The following is a 15,471-nucleotide window of genomic DNA, read 5'->3' as shown; positions in this document are numbered from 1 at the left end:
CCCTGTGCTTTCTTTATACAAGTAAGAAGCATATATGTAAGTGGTGCCAGAAAGGAGACGAAAAAGAGAGTCAAATTGGATATGTAGTACAGCGAATTTGCTATAATTCTTGCTTTATCTTGATACTCTCCAAGCTTACTTTGGTGTTTTCTTTCCAATAAAGAATAGATTGATGACCCTAGGCGATCTTTTGGCGGCCTGAGTGCGGGGCTGGAAGGGATATCTGGTCCTTTGGCCCTCAGTGATGTTGGTGTGACATGCTCACCGTTAGTGGTGGGGAGGGAGTACTCGATAATGACTTTTCGAATCGAATAAAGAGGCTCTCATGGTCACGCACCCCCCTACTCTTCTTCCCTTTTTTTTTTTTTTTTTTTACCAAAAAAAAAAAAAGAATAGATTGATGACAACTACCACATACTTTCCCTGTGTGTATGACAGGCAGTTTATTCAAAGCCTTTTCCTTTTTCTGTTTTTCTGAAGCTACTTCGGGACTACTTTGTTTTTGTATGAATTATTGTGCAAGAACGTTCTGCTAATAGACCAACATGAGACAATGAGCAAGCCAAGAAACTGGGATTTGAAGGCAAGGTGGAAAGCAGTCCTTCCATTCATCACTACTTCAACTAAATCACTGTCTATGAACTGGCAGGGGTCATGCCAAAGCAACCTCCTCATTCCCCATAAGATAATCCATCTTCATATATAAGAGGGAAAAAAAAAGTAAAGGAAAGAAGGACATGACAACAATCATACATCTAAGTTCTTAAGAAGGCAAAACCTATTCGGAGTACTAGAGAGGAGCCAATTTAGGTTGTCATGCATGTCTCACCTTAGACTTCAAATGCTCTCCAGCTTTAGCTTGAAATCAATCAGTGGACCATGGATGCAGAGCTGCAATAACTCCTCATGCAACGACTGTGGTGGGAAGCGCACCCCGCCGCAAGTTCGCGGTTGCTCGTCATGTGATGCCCTTCGTCTCCATGTGCACCCCCCCCCCCCCCCCCCCCGTGGGTAGATTCCGAGCTCATTCCCCTTCAAGCTGGGAGATTCTCCTGCCGACATCCTACGTTGGAACTCGGGAGATTCTCACGAGACCTGGTAGGGGATACCCTCCGACTTGCACTTGATGCCATCATATAGTACCGACCTACGAGACGATACTATGAAGACATCAAATGAGTCCACTGGATCTTCCACTATTTAATCAGTTCCTCACTCTTTACGGGTAGTCAAACGAAAGTGACCAGAGTATCTTCCCAACTGTAAAAACTATAGTAATTAATAAAACCCATGCTTTAGGACCTTGCATGAAATAAGACAATAGGACACCAAAAGCTTATGCCATGGTTTATATGCTTAATTAAATCTGGATGCCATATATGCTAGTAAATAATTCAAGGTTTTTTTTTTTTTTTTGTAATAAACAAGAGTTGAAAGCTTTTATCAAACATAAACAGGATACATTAAGGAGGTGTTTGGTTTGAGATAGTTGGAATCTCGAATAGAAATAGAAATGGATGGCTTCCATTACAAATTTTTGGTTGGAGGAGTTCTATTACGATTCTGATTTTGATTTTGATTTTTCATTCTGATTTTGATTTTAATTTCGATAATGAAGTAAATACATCGAGAGATATGATCATTTTGATTCGCGTTCCAATATATTTTGATTGCAATCACAAACCAAATATCTCGCGGTAGTTCAAAGGTCCAAATTGATGAAGTTTTTAACTCATACGAAGAGACCGACAGTTCATCCCATATGCATGTTGGAAGCACCCAAATAACGTCAACCGAGGGAAGATAATAGCTAAACAAATCCAGCTATTAAGTACTAGTTGCTTCCCTGCTATGTATTGAATAAAGACTGATTTATTTATTTATTTATATAAATAAATCAGGGCTCCTTCCCTAGTCTAGGGAAAGCACTTTGCTCCTCCGTACTAAATTGAAGGAATCTTTACTCCTCACAGCTTTCAACTAAAAGGCTCCACTCTCCATAGAATGATCCTCTTGTTTACAGGGATTCTGGTTGGAAGGCAGGTTTTGTCGACCAAGATCATGCTAAGCTCTCATAGGAGCCGTCCAAATAAACGAACTTATATCTCTAAGCTTAGTGGGAAGGACAAGGGAATCTATCTTTTTGGTGCATGTGAATAGTGGGAGCCTTTTGGAGCATGTGAAAAGTTGGGAAATAAAATATGGAGTTTGTATCTGTTGGTTTATTATAATATATTTGATTCAAAATTTTAAGATTTGAAGAATAGTCCCATAATGGATATTAAACTAAATATAAATTTTCTTAAATATAAAAAAATCTTATCTTAGATATCTAAATAACTAGGACTTCTGGATGGGTAAAGATTAATTTAATCTTTTTTTTTCTCCTTTCTCTCTTAAAATTTCATAGGCACTCATTAAACATTAAGCATCTGGGAATCTAAATGAGCAAATTCAAGTATACCGATAAACATTTGAGAAGGGAGAATTAAGAGAGATTGCTTCAATCTATTTTGCCAATTTTTCGATACATCCGGATTTGGTTAGTTCAGATTTGATCTTAATTTTTTTTTCTTAGAGTGTATTTTAAAAAAATTACAAAGTAGTTCGTTATATCTAATGAGGAAACTACCATCAACTAGTTATGTCCAGATAGGAGGCAAATTAAGTAGCAAAAACAATACAAGATTGTCTATCATCCATAAGATTGATGGTGGCCTGAAGCAAGATGACGGTTAATATGTTGTGATGTAGTACAGAAAATTATTTTTTATATTATTAATCATGTGATTGCAGTTTAGCTGCCGGCATAAACTCCCATGGAAGTTACAGTCAGTTAGACCTGAGAAATAATGGAACACCCCTTTTTTTGGTAATCTTGGGGGAAATAAGTAGGAACTAGCTAGATGTATTTATTCCGTCTATTATAATCAGTGAAATTATATTTACAGTTATGAAAATGAATAGTAATGCATAAAGAATGATGCTAAAAGTTACTTTACAATTACTATGAGCGTCGGATGTGCACATTCTCACTGGCATGGTCGACTCTTGGCAAGTAGAAAGAGCCAGCTAGTTAGGGTCGTATAAATAGAAAACTCTCACATATGGCAGACATGAATTCAGAGTCCATTGAGCATTTTGAACATCTTCACTGCTGAGCAATTGGCAAGGGTCAAGAGAAATAATCTGATAGGTTCCATTTCATGGTAAAGTGATTTTTGGAGTCCAGCAACTATTTTCATAATATTACATGGTGCTTTAGGTTTAAGCCCTGAAAAAAAAAAAGAAAAAAAAAAAGCACCAGGTAGTTCTACGGTCGTGGATCTCATATTACAGTGGTATCCCAACCGCCAACTTTTAAGTAATTCAATTGCAAAATTGCAAAAATTATTGGTCGGATCAGATTCACAGTGGACCAGAGATAATTAATACCTTTTATCTTTTAAACGACACGCACTATCATGTATTTAATGCTTTTCTCTCTTTAACAATGCGTGCTGCGATGTATTTAATTTAATGTCTTTTAACTAAAAAACTATTTGTGGTTCATCGTGAACTGGGTCCAATCAATAATTTCCCGGTTGGGTCCTAAAATGCACAGCCTGGGCAGGCAGGCCAAAAGAAGAGAATGGGAGAGCAAGAAGGAGATGTATGCGGTTGCACAGGACGATCAAGAGGCGCCATGCCACACTATTCTTCTTTTATTAATGCCACGCACTATTCTATTCTTTACCAGCCATATAATGGTGGGAACTCTCCCAGGCCACTGGTCTCCGATCTGGCTATAAATACCGGGCAGAGGAGCGGGAGCATCATCTCTCGCTGAGGAGAAGGAGAATTAGGAGAGTGTTAGCTAGCTCCCTCGCATCTCTCATCTCCCTCTCCCTTTCTCCCTCTCTCTATAGATTTCTGTGTGTCTCGCCAATGGCTGCCACCAAGCCCCTCTGCACCTGTGCTCTTCTTATCTTCATGATCCTTGCCTTCGAAACTTTCAGTAATTCGGAGGGAACGCCTTCGGTGGAAGACAAGACTAAGCTGTGCAGGAGATGCTTGGTTGGCAAAGGTATGGTGGAAGGTCCCATTGCGCCAGCCGCAATCCATGGAGACAATGCACTTATGGTGGACACCAATGATACTCGTCCCACGACTCCCGGCCACAGTCCTGGTGTTGGACATTAATTCTTTTAACTATAAGAACGCCGTGATGATCAATAAGAACGTTAAGTTTGGGTTATAATGTTCCACTCATGCTCCTAGTGTTTGTGTTGTCTTTTTATATATGGTTTATTTTTAGTGTGTTCCTGGAGTAGCAGCTTGAGTTCAGTTTTTCATTTCCCTTGTACGTAGTTTCCAGCTAATTTAATTAGCAGTATGTATGCACCCTTAGTTATGTACAAATGAAGTAATACGCTGTTTGGATGCTAATTAACTTCTTATATGCACGTGGTTCAATTGCATGAGAAATCCGGTTTGGATTATTCTGATCTCGCATGCTCTACCTCCAGCCACCCCAGCTTCTCTCTCTCTCTCTCTCTCTCATATTTCAAGTCTTGCCGATAGGTTCTCAACAAATGAGTCTTCTATAACGATGTACCCCTTAATATCCTAGTAGGCTTTTGGTTTGAAGTCTTAAATAGTATCATGGTCAAAGATTGGTGATGATTGCACAAACCCAGGTCAATCTCTTGGTTGCCTGACTTGACCAAGTATTATAATATTTATCTAATATGAGCTTTTCAGCGGACAGCTTGTCGCAGCTAGCGATGTAATTCATGGCAGCATATGACAACTTGAGCACCCAAGCCCTTACTCTTGTCCAATAGCAAGATGGCGATTAATTACTACTACTTTGAGTGGAGAAGTCCCATGTCCAAACCTGCAGTTCAAAACAGCCTAGCAATAGCAAAGAAATTAAGAATGACCCATCCTCCCAATCTTCAATTCTTTAAGGAGAGCAGGCAAGTTCCTCAAACCGAGGAGCTAGCCAAACCCACTGCGATGGCATCTCTGAAGAGGGAAAACCTTATGTCCGCATGGAATCTTTTTGGACCTGCTTATGCTTGCTTAGCAATTCTATATATATTCAATTATCCCTGCTTATCGGATCCTTTTAAACCAATAATCTAGTGACAAAAAGTGGCAGAAGCATGTTTGATGTGCACCAAATGGGGATCACCCAGCAGTGCATCTCAAAATTTAATTTCTACGTCGCTTTCAGATGGAGGCTCCACCTGCCACTCTCGGGCCTCTCATGGCGTACATTCTATTTGCCTCCGCTTTGCTCCATATAAAATAGCCGCCACGCTTTTGCAAAACAAACACCGGTGGCGTAGGTCCTTTGTTTTCTTTTGGAGCCACAAGTAGGATGGTAAGTACTCAAGTTCTTGGCCGCTATATCTCCAACGCTCTCTCTCTCTCTCTCTGTGTGCATATTTATTGAAGTATACCGTGTCTTAGTGATATTGGTAAAATAGACCAACGTTTCTTCTGTTTGGGGTTGAATGAACTAGGGAGGTCCAATTCTACATCACGAGCTGTCAAATTGGTATGCTGAAAATACCCTATAAAGGACAACATCACTAGATTTATGCAAATCGATAGGGTCATGGCTTCATATACCCGTCTCGTAGTCGTAGACTGGACTGTACATAACCCAGAATGAATAAAAGTGTCGAATCTTGATTGCCTGTGATTTTTTGCAATTAGTAGTGAATGCTGAAATATCTTGCTCATTTCAAGTTGCATTTGGTTCAAATGTAGTTGCAGCTCTGATTGCAAGTTAAGGCTTGACGGATGGTGAGATCGCCTTGGGATTAAAAAGGATAACACTTGGGAGCAGGGCAGCTGTAATGGGATCATATACCATGTGGTAATGGAATGTTAAGTTAATTCTCCTCTCCCAAATAATAATTTGCAAATCACCATTCTAGTTGCAAGTTAAGCTGCTCTAAGCAAACTCAAGTTTTAGTTCGAAATTGGTAGGCAGCCAAAACAGAGCTAATGCTTGGACTGTTGCCATCTCATGCCATCTTCAAGGGCGTATGCTTAGAGTGGACAACGAAGAACTTTCCGAGGTATTCACAGTCGGCTGCTTTGATGTTAATTGGAGCCATGACTTGGTCCTGCTGGAGAGAGAGGAACGCTAGAGTGTTCCTCAATAAAAAGGCTTCAATCAGTTCTGTTTGCAGCTGAAGGGTTACAATTGTGTGCAGGTCCCTGTGTAACTCCATTTGGAATATCCTTAATCCCCTTGCCCTGCTTCTTTCTTTCCTTTTGTTGTATGCTCGGCTTTTCTTTGGCTGTATCCACTGCTTTTCTCTTCCCCGATCGATAAAAGAATGGTGGCCGCTATTCCGGCCTCCAGTGACTTTCAAAAAAAAAAAAAAAGAAGAAGGCCACTTGCAAGATTCCAACCGTACCTGTCACTCTCTTCAGGTTACTGGAAGAAACAAGACCAGTAGCAATATTAAATTTTATCAAACTGACAAAAAAAAAAAAAAAGTATACATGTTTCTCCACCCAAAGTTCCAAACATAACCACTGAAAATAATGAATCATAAACTGAACCTCAAACCAATAAATTACTGATACTTGAGTTCATTACCCCGCATACGTCCGCCCTTTAAAAAAATGAAAACAATTCCGCATGGACCACATACATCCTCCTCTCTCTATTTATGTAGTCCGTTACATTAATTAGAAATCTAGGATGGCAACTGCACCGCAGTTGAATAAAAGATGTCAAGTGGTGCTTGGATTTAAGGACTTGAAATCTAAGATATTTAGGTGGCATCAAAAGCCTCTGAGCGACCCACAGTTGCAATATGACAAAAAATTGCTACCAAAAAAATATACAAGAAATATATACGCTTCAGTGCACCCATATATTACACACGTGAAAAGTTGCCGTCTGATAAGAGAGTTGTTTGCATGCACCCTACGAACGTTACTCGTACATAAGCGGTCATTGGGTTGCCCAAGAGCCAAGATCTCCGCCTTCCACCTGGACAACAGAACCGGACACGGAGACTAATTTAGAGGCAACTCATGTCTTTTGTCGTTCAAATGGCCCTACCACACCACTTAGCACTCTTATATAATCAAAATTAACAGTTGTCGAGGTACGGAAGCATATGACTCCAAGGGACCCCAACATGAATAGTTGAACTTAGTCTTGGCCTCGGTCTCATATTGGGCAGAGAGCATGCACGTTCTGCGGTTTTGGATCTTTGGGAAAAGTATCTTTCTGGTGGCTTGTCTTTCCGACTGGACCTTTAAAGGAATCATTCCTCTGTACCTGGGTTAAACACCAGCTAGCTTGCCTAGATGAAGAATAGTGGGTGTTGTACATAGTGGAGTTGTTATTCTTTTTAAAATGATAGTATAATAGAAGAAGGCAAAATTATCAGGGTTATGTGCATGGTCATTATAATCTTTCTTTTGGGATAATCGAGATGAGGGTTGTCAAAATGGGAAATAGATGTAAAAGAGCAGAACTTTAAGTGTAGAGTGATGATAGGCGACCGATTATAGGTTAAAGTATGCAGAAGCATGTACAAATATATGGATGTTGGGGGCAAATCAATCGATCCCGACTCCGACTCTACATCAGCCGACTGAACGTATTGCATCGACTCAACCGACCAATAGTCGGCTATTATTGAACAACAGATGACTTGAACAACATCCGACTTATGATCGTCGGTATATCAGAACTACTTACCAATGGTTGCTCGAATCTTCTACCGACATATAATCGGTCTATCTGCTCAATATACCCTAACCATTATGAACGGTTGTCAACTATGTATCATGGTAATTAGTAAGAATTAATAACCCACTAATTCTATAATTATGACATGATAACTTAGCGCCATAAAAAGCGGGACTACGTGTTCGACAGTTACATCAGAATTATCTATAAAAAAAAAGTAAGGGAACAGCATCGGTAAGGCAATTCTAGGCCAAAGCTCTGCTACTCTAAACATTCAAATCTACTATTCACCAATTCTTTCTCTGACTTAGGAATCGGAGGATCCCCACTGGATACAAATCCGGTCTGTGAGGACGTGTTTGCAGGTGCTCTTCACCGACGACAGGCGACGAGAGTATTGGCCGCAACAAATTGGCACGTCAGATAGAGGTCGAGGTCCGCCTCAATTCTTTAGGGCTGAGGTCCACCTCGACTGACTGTGGGACTTTTCGGACTGTACACACCGGAGTTCTCCTTGATTGGGGGGCTCTGTTGTGGTTCTAATAATGTGGAGGGCACCAATAGTCTCACATCGGTTGTGAATCAAAGGAGACTCGTACTCATCAGGAGAAAAAAAATTTTCTCACGTGAGGCACCTTTTAAAGAGCAAAACTGTGAGGCCCATGGGCCAGAACGGACAATACCTCATGTGACGGACTGAGCCATTGTCCGCAATAATGGCACGTCAGGTAGGGACAGAATTATAATCAACCATATCGAAAACTAGAGTCCATCACTCGACTGGATCGACGAGGCACTCTTTCCATCGAGATGATGCTCTTTCCCCACCTTCGGTAGCAGAGTCCAATTTCTCGCATTCTGTGGTCACCACAGACGCTCAAATCATTACACTCGTGCAACAAATGAACGTTTTGACGGAGGCAGTCAAAAGCTTCCAACAACAACAAATCCAGCAGCAGTAACAGCCGCCAGCGGAGCAATCGGTAGCACAGTCGGTGCCACCCAGGCACAGCCACCATCCTCCGCGATGATCACCTTCCTTCTCCTTGGAGCGACTGTCTCGGCATTCCCATCGAGATGAACAACCACGCTCTCGGCACTCTCACCGTGCCACCCACCATTCGCAGCGTTCTCCCTCTCCTTCTCATGCACACAATATTAGGAAGGGAAAATGACTGCAGACACCTTCTGCTTCTCATTCTTCAAGCTCTTTCAGGGGTTCAACCCTCAAAATTTCTCAATAGCGATGGCTGGATGACTATGAATGCAAGTTTCAGAAAATTGATCGTCAGCTAGCCTGACTTCAGATGGAAGGTCGGAAGTCTTCCAACGACTCTGATTTCCACACTGCCCAGCCTCTCTCTCGGCACATCCTCGTTGAATCGATTCCTTCTCGATTCAAGATGCCGTAAGTGGAGTCATATGATAGCTCCACTGATCTCATCGACCACTTGGAGAGCTATAAAGCTCTCATGATAATCCAGGAGGCAACTAACGTCCTCTTATGCATTGGCTTCTCGATGACTCTTCGGAAGGCTGCTCGAGCCTGGTATTCTGGGCTCCAGTCAGAAAGCATCAATTCTTTTGAGCAGCTCAAACATTCCTTCATGGCTCACTTCAGCACAAGCCGAAAGCTGCCACGAACATCCGACAGTCTCTTCTCAATCAAATAAGGTGAGACAGAGACACTAAGAGACTTTGTGGCCCATTTCAATACGACCACACTTGAGGTCAGGGACCTCAACAAAGATATGGCTATATCGATAATGAAAAGAGATCTGAGGAGATCCAGATTTACTTATTCTCTTGACAAAACTCTCCCTCGGACCTATGCTGAACTTCTGAAGCGCGCGCACAAATACATTCATGCGGATGAAGCTGCTTCTGATCGACACCAAACAAGTGAAAAATATCAGAAGAAGAAATAAAAGAAAAATAAAGCTCCGATCAAATCAAGCAGGCTGACTATCAATAAACAAACTTCATCTCGATGAAGGAGTCCGAAGCTGAGTTATGGCAGGTATGACTCTTACACTCTTCTTTCTATTTCTCGTGCATAGATTCTCATGGAGATCGAAGGAGCAGAGTATCTACGGTACCCCCACCAATGAAAGCGCCATCGAAGAACCTTGATTAGAGGAAGTACTATTGGTTCCATCATGATCATGATCACGATACCGAACAATGCATCCAGCTCAGAGACGAGATAGAGGCCCTGATCCAAGGAGGCTACCTCGAGAAATACTGAAGGGATCAACTGACTCAATCTCCTGCCGACCGATGACCTCAACCATAAACTGAGGAGACTATCAATAATCAACCGACTACAGAGGTGATCAACATGATCTCCGAGGAGCCAAACTGGAGGGCAACTTTCGAAAGAGAGTCGACGAAGAGGCGATGACTCGACAATGTAATAACTTTTTTGAAAGAAGATATTTGAAAAATTCAAACTCTCTATGATGATGCTATCGTTGTTTTGGCAATGATAGCCAATTATGATGTAAAAAAAATATTTGTAGATAATGAAAGTTCAATCGATATTTTATTTTACTCGACTTTCTCCCGAATGCGACTACGGACTGATCGGCTCAAAAGAGTCTCGATGCCATTGATCGGTTTCACTGGAGATGCTGTTACTGTGAAAGAAGAAATCACTCTCTCCTTAACTACAGAAACTGAACCATAATAAAACACTATTCTTGTGACATTCATGATTGTCCGGGTTCTCTCAGCTTATAATGCCATACTCAGACGACCTAATCTTAATGCTTTGAGGTCAGTGGCCTCGACATATCATCTACTAGTTCGATTCCCAACAAAAAATAGAGTCGGAGAGATGGTGGAGATCAGCAACTTGTCCGACGTTGCTTCTTAATTTCTACACAAAATAATAAACCTGAAGACTCTTTGTCCGTCGATAAATTGGACCAAAGAGAGAATCAGGAGAGGGGTGAACTAGCTGAATAATTAGTTTCCATCCTGTTAAAAGAAGAAGACTCTGAGAAGACGATCCAAATTGGATCGCAGCTACCTGATTTGGAGCGGCAACAATTAATAAATCTATTCAGAGCAAATGTCGATATTTTTTCTTGGTCGACAACAGACATGCCAGGTATTTCTCCGGACGTAATAACCCATCGATTGAACATTGACCTGAAAGTCAAACTGGTGAGATAGAAGAAAAAGCCTTTTGTCCCTGAAAGGCAGAAGGTCATCGACGAAGAAGTCGATAAGCTCCTTGCAGCTGGCTTCATCAGAGAAACTACCTATCCTGATTGATTCGCCAATGTTGTGATGATGAGAAAAGTCAATGAGAAATAGAAAATCTGCATCGACTATACAAATCTGAACGAAGCTTGCCCGAAGGATAGTTTTTTCTTGCCAAAAATTGATCAACTTCAACTAATTGATGCAACTTTGGGACACTGACTCTTAAGCTTCATGGATGCCTTTGCAGATTACAATCAGATTTGGATGGCACTTGACGACGAGGAGCATACAGCCTTCATAACCGATAAAGGCATCTACTACTATAAAGTAATGCCTTTCAGTTTGAAAAATGCGGGAGCCACTTATCAATTGCTTGTCAACAAAATTTTCAAGGCACATATTAGAAAGAATATGAAAGTGTATGTGGACAACATGCTGGTGAAATGCCTCCAAACTTTAGAGCATGTTTGAAACTTGAAAGAAGCCTTCAGCACACTTCGATGATATCAGATGAAGTTGAATCCGACTAAGTGTGCGTTCGGAGTGACTTTCAAAAAATTCTTCAGATTTTTTATGTCACAATGAGAGATCGAGGCCAATCCTGAGAAGATAAAGGCTATCATCAACATGAAGCACCCGAACTCAAAGAAAGAGATACAGCAACTTAATGGAAGAATTGCCGCACTCAGCCGATTCATTTCTAGGTCGGCTGAAAGATGTTTGCCTTTCTTCAAGACCCTGCGGCAAACAAAGAATTTTTCATGATTGGATGAATGTCGACAGTCTTTTGAAGATCTGAAGAAATACCTTGCATCCCCACCACTACTAACAAAATCGAAGGTGAGAGAAATATTATATCTCTATTTGGTGACTTCAACAGAAGCGGTTAGTTTGGTACTCACCCAAGAGGATGAAAATCGAATTCAACGACTGATTTACTACACTAGCAAGGTGCTTCATAATGCCAAAGTGAGATATTCAAAAGCGGAGAAAATGATCTACGCTCTGATCATATCATTGCAACAACTCGTCCATACTTTCAAGCATATCTTATTGTCATCTTGACAGACCAACCGCTGAAGGTGATCTTGCATCAACCTAATACGTCAGGTCGAATGGCAAAGTGGGTGATAAAGCTCAGTGAATTTGACATACAATACCGTCTGCATCTATCAATGAAGTTGCAAGTTCTGACCGACTTCATCGTCGAATATACAGTACCAGACAATAAACTTGAAGATGAAGCTAATGACAGAATAAAGTAAGTCACAACTGCCAAACCTGACTTGACGTCGGTATGGGTGTTACCTATCGATGGAGCATCAAATGCATAAGACAGTGGAGCTGATCTCATCCTCACCAACTCTGAAAGGGTTATATCTGAATATGCCCTTCGGTTCAATTTTAAAGTATCAAATAATCAAGCTGAATATGAAGCGCTCTTAGTCGGCTTAAAGATTATCAAAGAGCTTGATATCGACAGCCTGAAGGTCTTCACCGACTCGCAATTGATTGCTGGATAGGTCAAGGGTGAATTTGAAACTCGAGATTCTATTATAATGAAGTATCTTCTGAAGCTGAAGGATCTTACATTAACCTTAAAATACTTTGAGATCTTTCACATCTCAAGAACTGAAAATGCTCGGCCGGCACACTTTCGTGACTCGTAACTACTTCCTTCAACTCGCTGGGTCGGACATTCATCGAATACCTTGAACAGTCGAGTATTGACAAAGTTGAGGAAGTATTACAACTCACTGTTGAACAAAGCTGGATGGATCCGATCGTCCAGTACTTGACCAGTGGGACTCTCCCTATAGATCCCTCAAAAGCTAAACGACTCCGATGGATGGCCTTTCAATACATTTTAATGAATGGTCATCTGTACAAAAGATCGTTCTCCCTTCTCTTACTAAAGTGTTTGGGACTAACAGATGCCGACTGTGCACTCAAAAAAGTCTACGAAAAAATTTATGAAAATCACTTGGGGGGCAAATCTCTAGCCTATAAAGTCCTGCGACAAGGATACTATTGGCCCACCATGAAGAAAGATGCGATTGAGCATGTCTGAAGGTGTAAACCATGTCAGAGATATGCAAATATACAATACCAACCGATCAGTCAGCTAATATCGATTATTGTACTATGATTCTTTGCACAGTGGGGAATTGACATACTTGATCTTTTTCCTCCAGCATCTGGTCAGAGAAAGTTCACAGTGGTCGCTATCGATTACTTCACCAAATGGGTAGAAGTTGAATTTCTGACATAAATTACTGAAAGTAAAATGGAAGACTTCATTTAGAAATCAATTATATGTAGATTCAGTTTACCACACACTATCATCACTGACAATGATCGGTAATTCGACAATCAGAACTTTAAAGAGTTATATATGAAATTTCATATTACGCACAAACTCACATCAGTCGGCCATTCACAATCAAATAGAGAGATGGAGATAACCAAACGAATGATTCTGCATGGACTCAAAACCCGACTGAATAAAGCTAAAGACCTCTAGATGGAAGAGCTATATCCGATCTTATGGGCATACCGAATAACTCATCGCATACCAACAGGAGAATCATCATTTAATCTAGTTTATGGAATAGAAGCGATGATTCTACTCGAGATCAGATTGCCATCAACAAAGATTGAACAATTAGTGAGCCGAGTAATTCAGAATGTCGGAGAGCCGACTTAGATCTACTTTCAGAAGTTCGACAGCAAGCTCAAATTCGGATGGTAGCCTATCAACAAAAGATGATCCGATATTATAATGCAAAGGTTAAACCGAAGGTCTTCTATCCTGGAGATTTGGTCCTGAGGAAAACAGAAATCTCAAGACCTCTCGACCAAAGAAAGTTATCTCCGAACTAGAAAGGATCTTACAGGATAACTGAAACACTCAGAACGGACGCATATTGGTTAGAAACTCTTGAAGAGTCGACTATTCTTCAAACATAAAATACTGACAATTTAAAGATGTATCATCAATAAAATTGCCCATGTATACATTATTCGGAATAAAATACTAAATTTCAGAATCATGAGTTTCGATCAACTATGAAATGATGTTGGACCGATAAGTCAACGGTCGATTCCTATCAACTACCGACCATATTTTGGCTTTCACTGTAAAAGCCAAACTACTGACTATATCTTGGTATAGAATCTACCTCAGTTTTTCACTGTAAAAACCGACACCAATTATACTGGCTTTCACTGTAAAAGCTACAATACCGACTATGTCACGGTACCAAAATAAATTATGGCTTTCCACTGTAAAAACCGATCATAGTCGAAAGACTATTATGCTGACTTAGTCCTATTAAGTAGAATATTATACCAATGCGATCAAGATCGAATTGAAATCATACTGACTTGGCTATGGCCAGTCGAAGGATATTTGGCTTGCCATCGATTATCGGATGACTTGACGTACAAATCCGACTAAAAGTCGGACGCAGGGTATTCGGCTTATTATCGTTTATCCTAATTTTTATAAATACATCAAATGAATATGCGACTAACGGATGATCCTACAAGTACTATCGAATGTTCGATTCATCGATTGATGTTCGGTAGCTAAATAATTACTCTACATTGCAGACATACGAAAGAAAGAGTTTATACTTAGAAAAAAAAAAAATTTCATTCATTGTCAAAAAGAGATTATAAAATTAGACCGAAGTTCGATTACAAGTGTTTGATTATAAAAAGAAAAACAAAAGACTACACCGATCATGATTCGTCGTGATCCTTATCTCTTTATCCCGATGTAGCTTCGGAGACTTGGACAACTTCTGGCACGGTCAGTGTTCCAGCTTCGGTCAGCACAGCTGCTTCTTCAGCAGCTCTATCTTCTGGTACTGGAGGGATGACGCCGCTCAAGTCAAGGTCCGGATATAATTTTTCGACCGCATCTCGACCGTCTTCATACCCGACGTAGTAGGAGGCAAACCTGCCTTCGAGGATCTTTTTCTTGAATTCTTCTGAATTCTTGAAATCTTCGATCACCCCGTCCAAGGCCTCCCTCACTGACTTTGCTTCCGTCCTTGCCAACTCTGCATCAGCTCGCACAAAAGACGATTCCTCATCGGCTAGTGCCAACCTTTCCAAACTGGCCCGATGTCGTCCACGTTCGGCTTCGAGTTCAGCAATGCATCCATCTCTTTTTCCTTGAAGCCGGTGGATAGAATGTTTTTTGCTCTTAATTTTTAACTCAAGAGTCAAGATATTTTGATGAGCTGACTCAAGCTCGACTCCAGAAGATTGAAGGTCGTCAGACAAGCGAGAGACTTCCTCCTGAAGCTTCACCTCCCGCTCGACCGCCACCCAAAGTTCTTCGAGGGTAGCTGCCTTCTCAGCATCGGTGGCTACCACCTTATTCATCCACGTCCGACAGAAGTCGTCAAACTTCACATAGCCAGCCTCCAGATCGAACATATCGTGGACCAACTGCAAGTAAAAGATGAGTCGGATCAAAAAAAAAAGAAGAAAGAGAGTAAAAAAAATTTACCCCAAGTATCGTCGGA

The sequence above is a fragment of the Elaeis guineensis genome, chromosome 3 (genome assembly GCF_000442705.2).
Source record: "Elaeis guineensis isolate ETL-2024a chromosome 3, EG11, whole genome shotgun sequence".
Classification (NCBI taxonomy): Eukaryota; Viridiplantae; Streptophyta; class Magnoliopsida; order Arecales; family Arecaceae; genus Elaeis; species Elaeis guineensis.
This window is presented reverse-complemented; position numbering follows the sequence as displayed.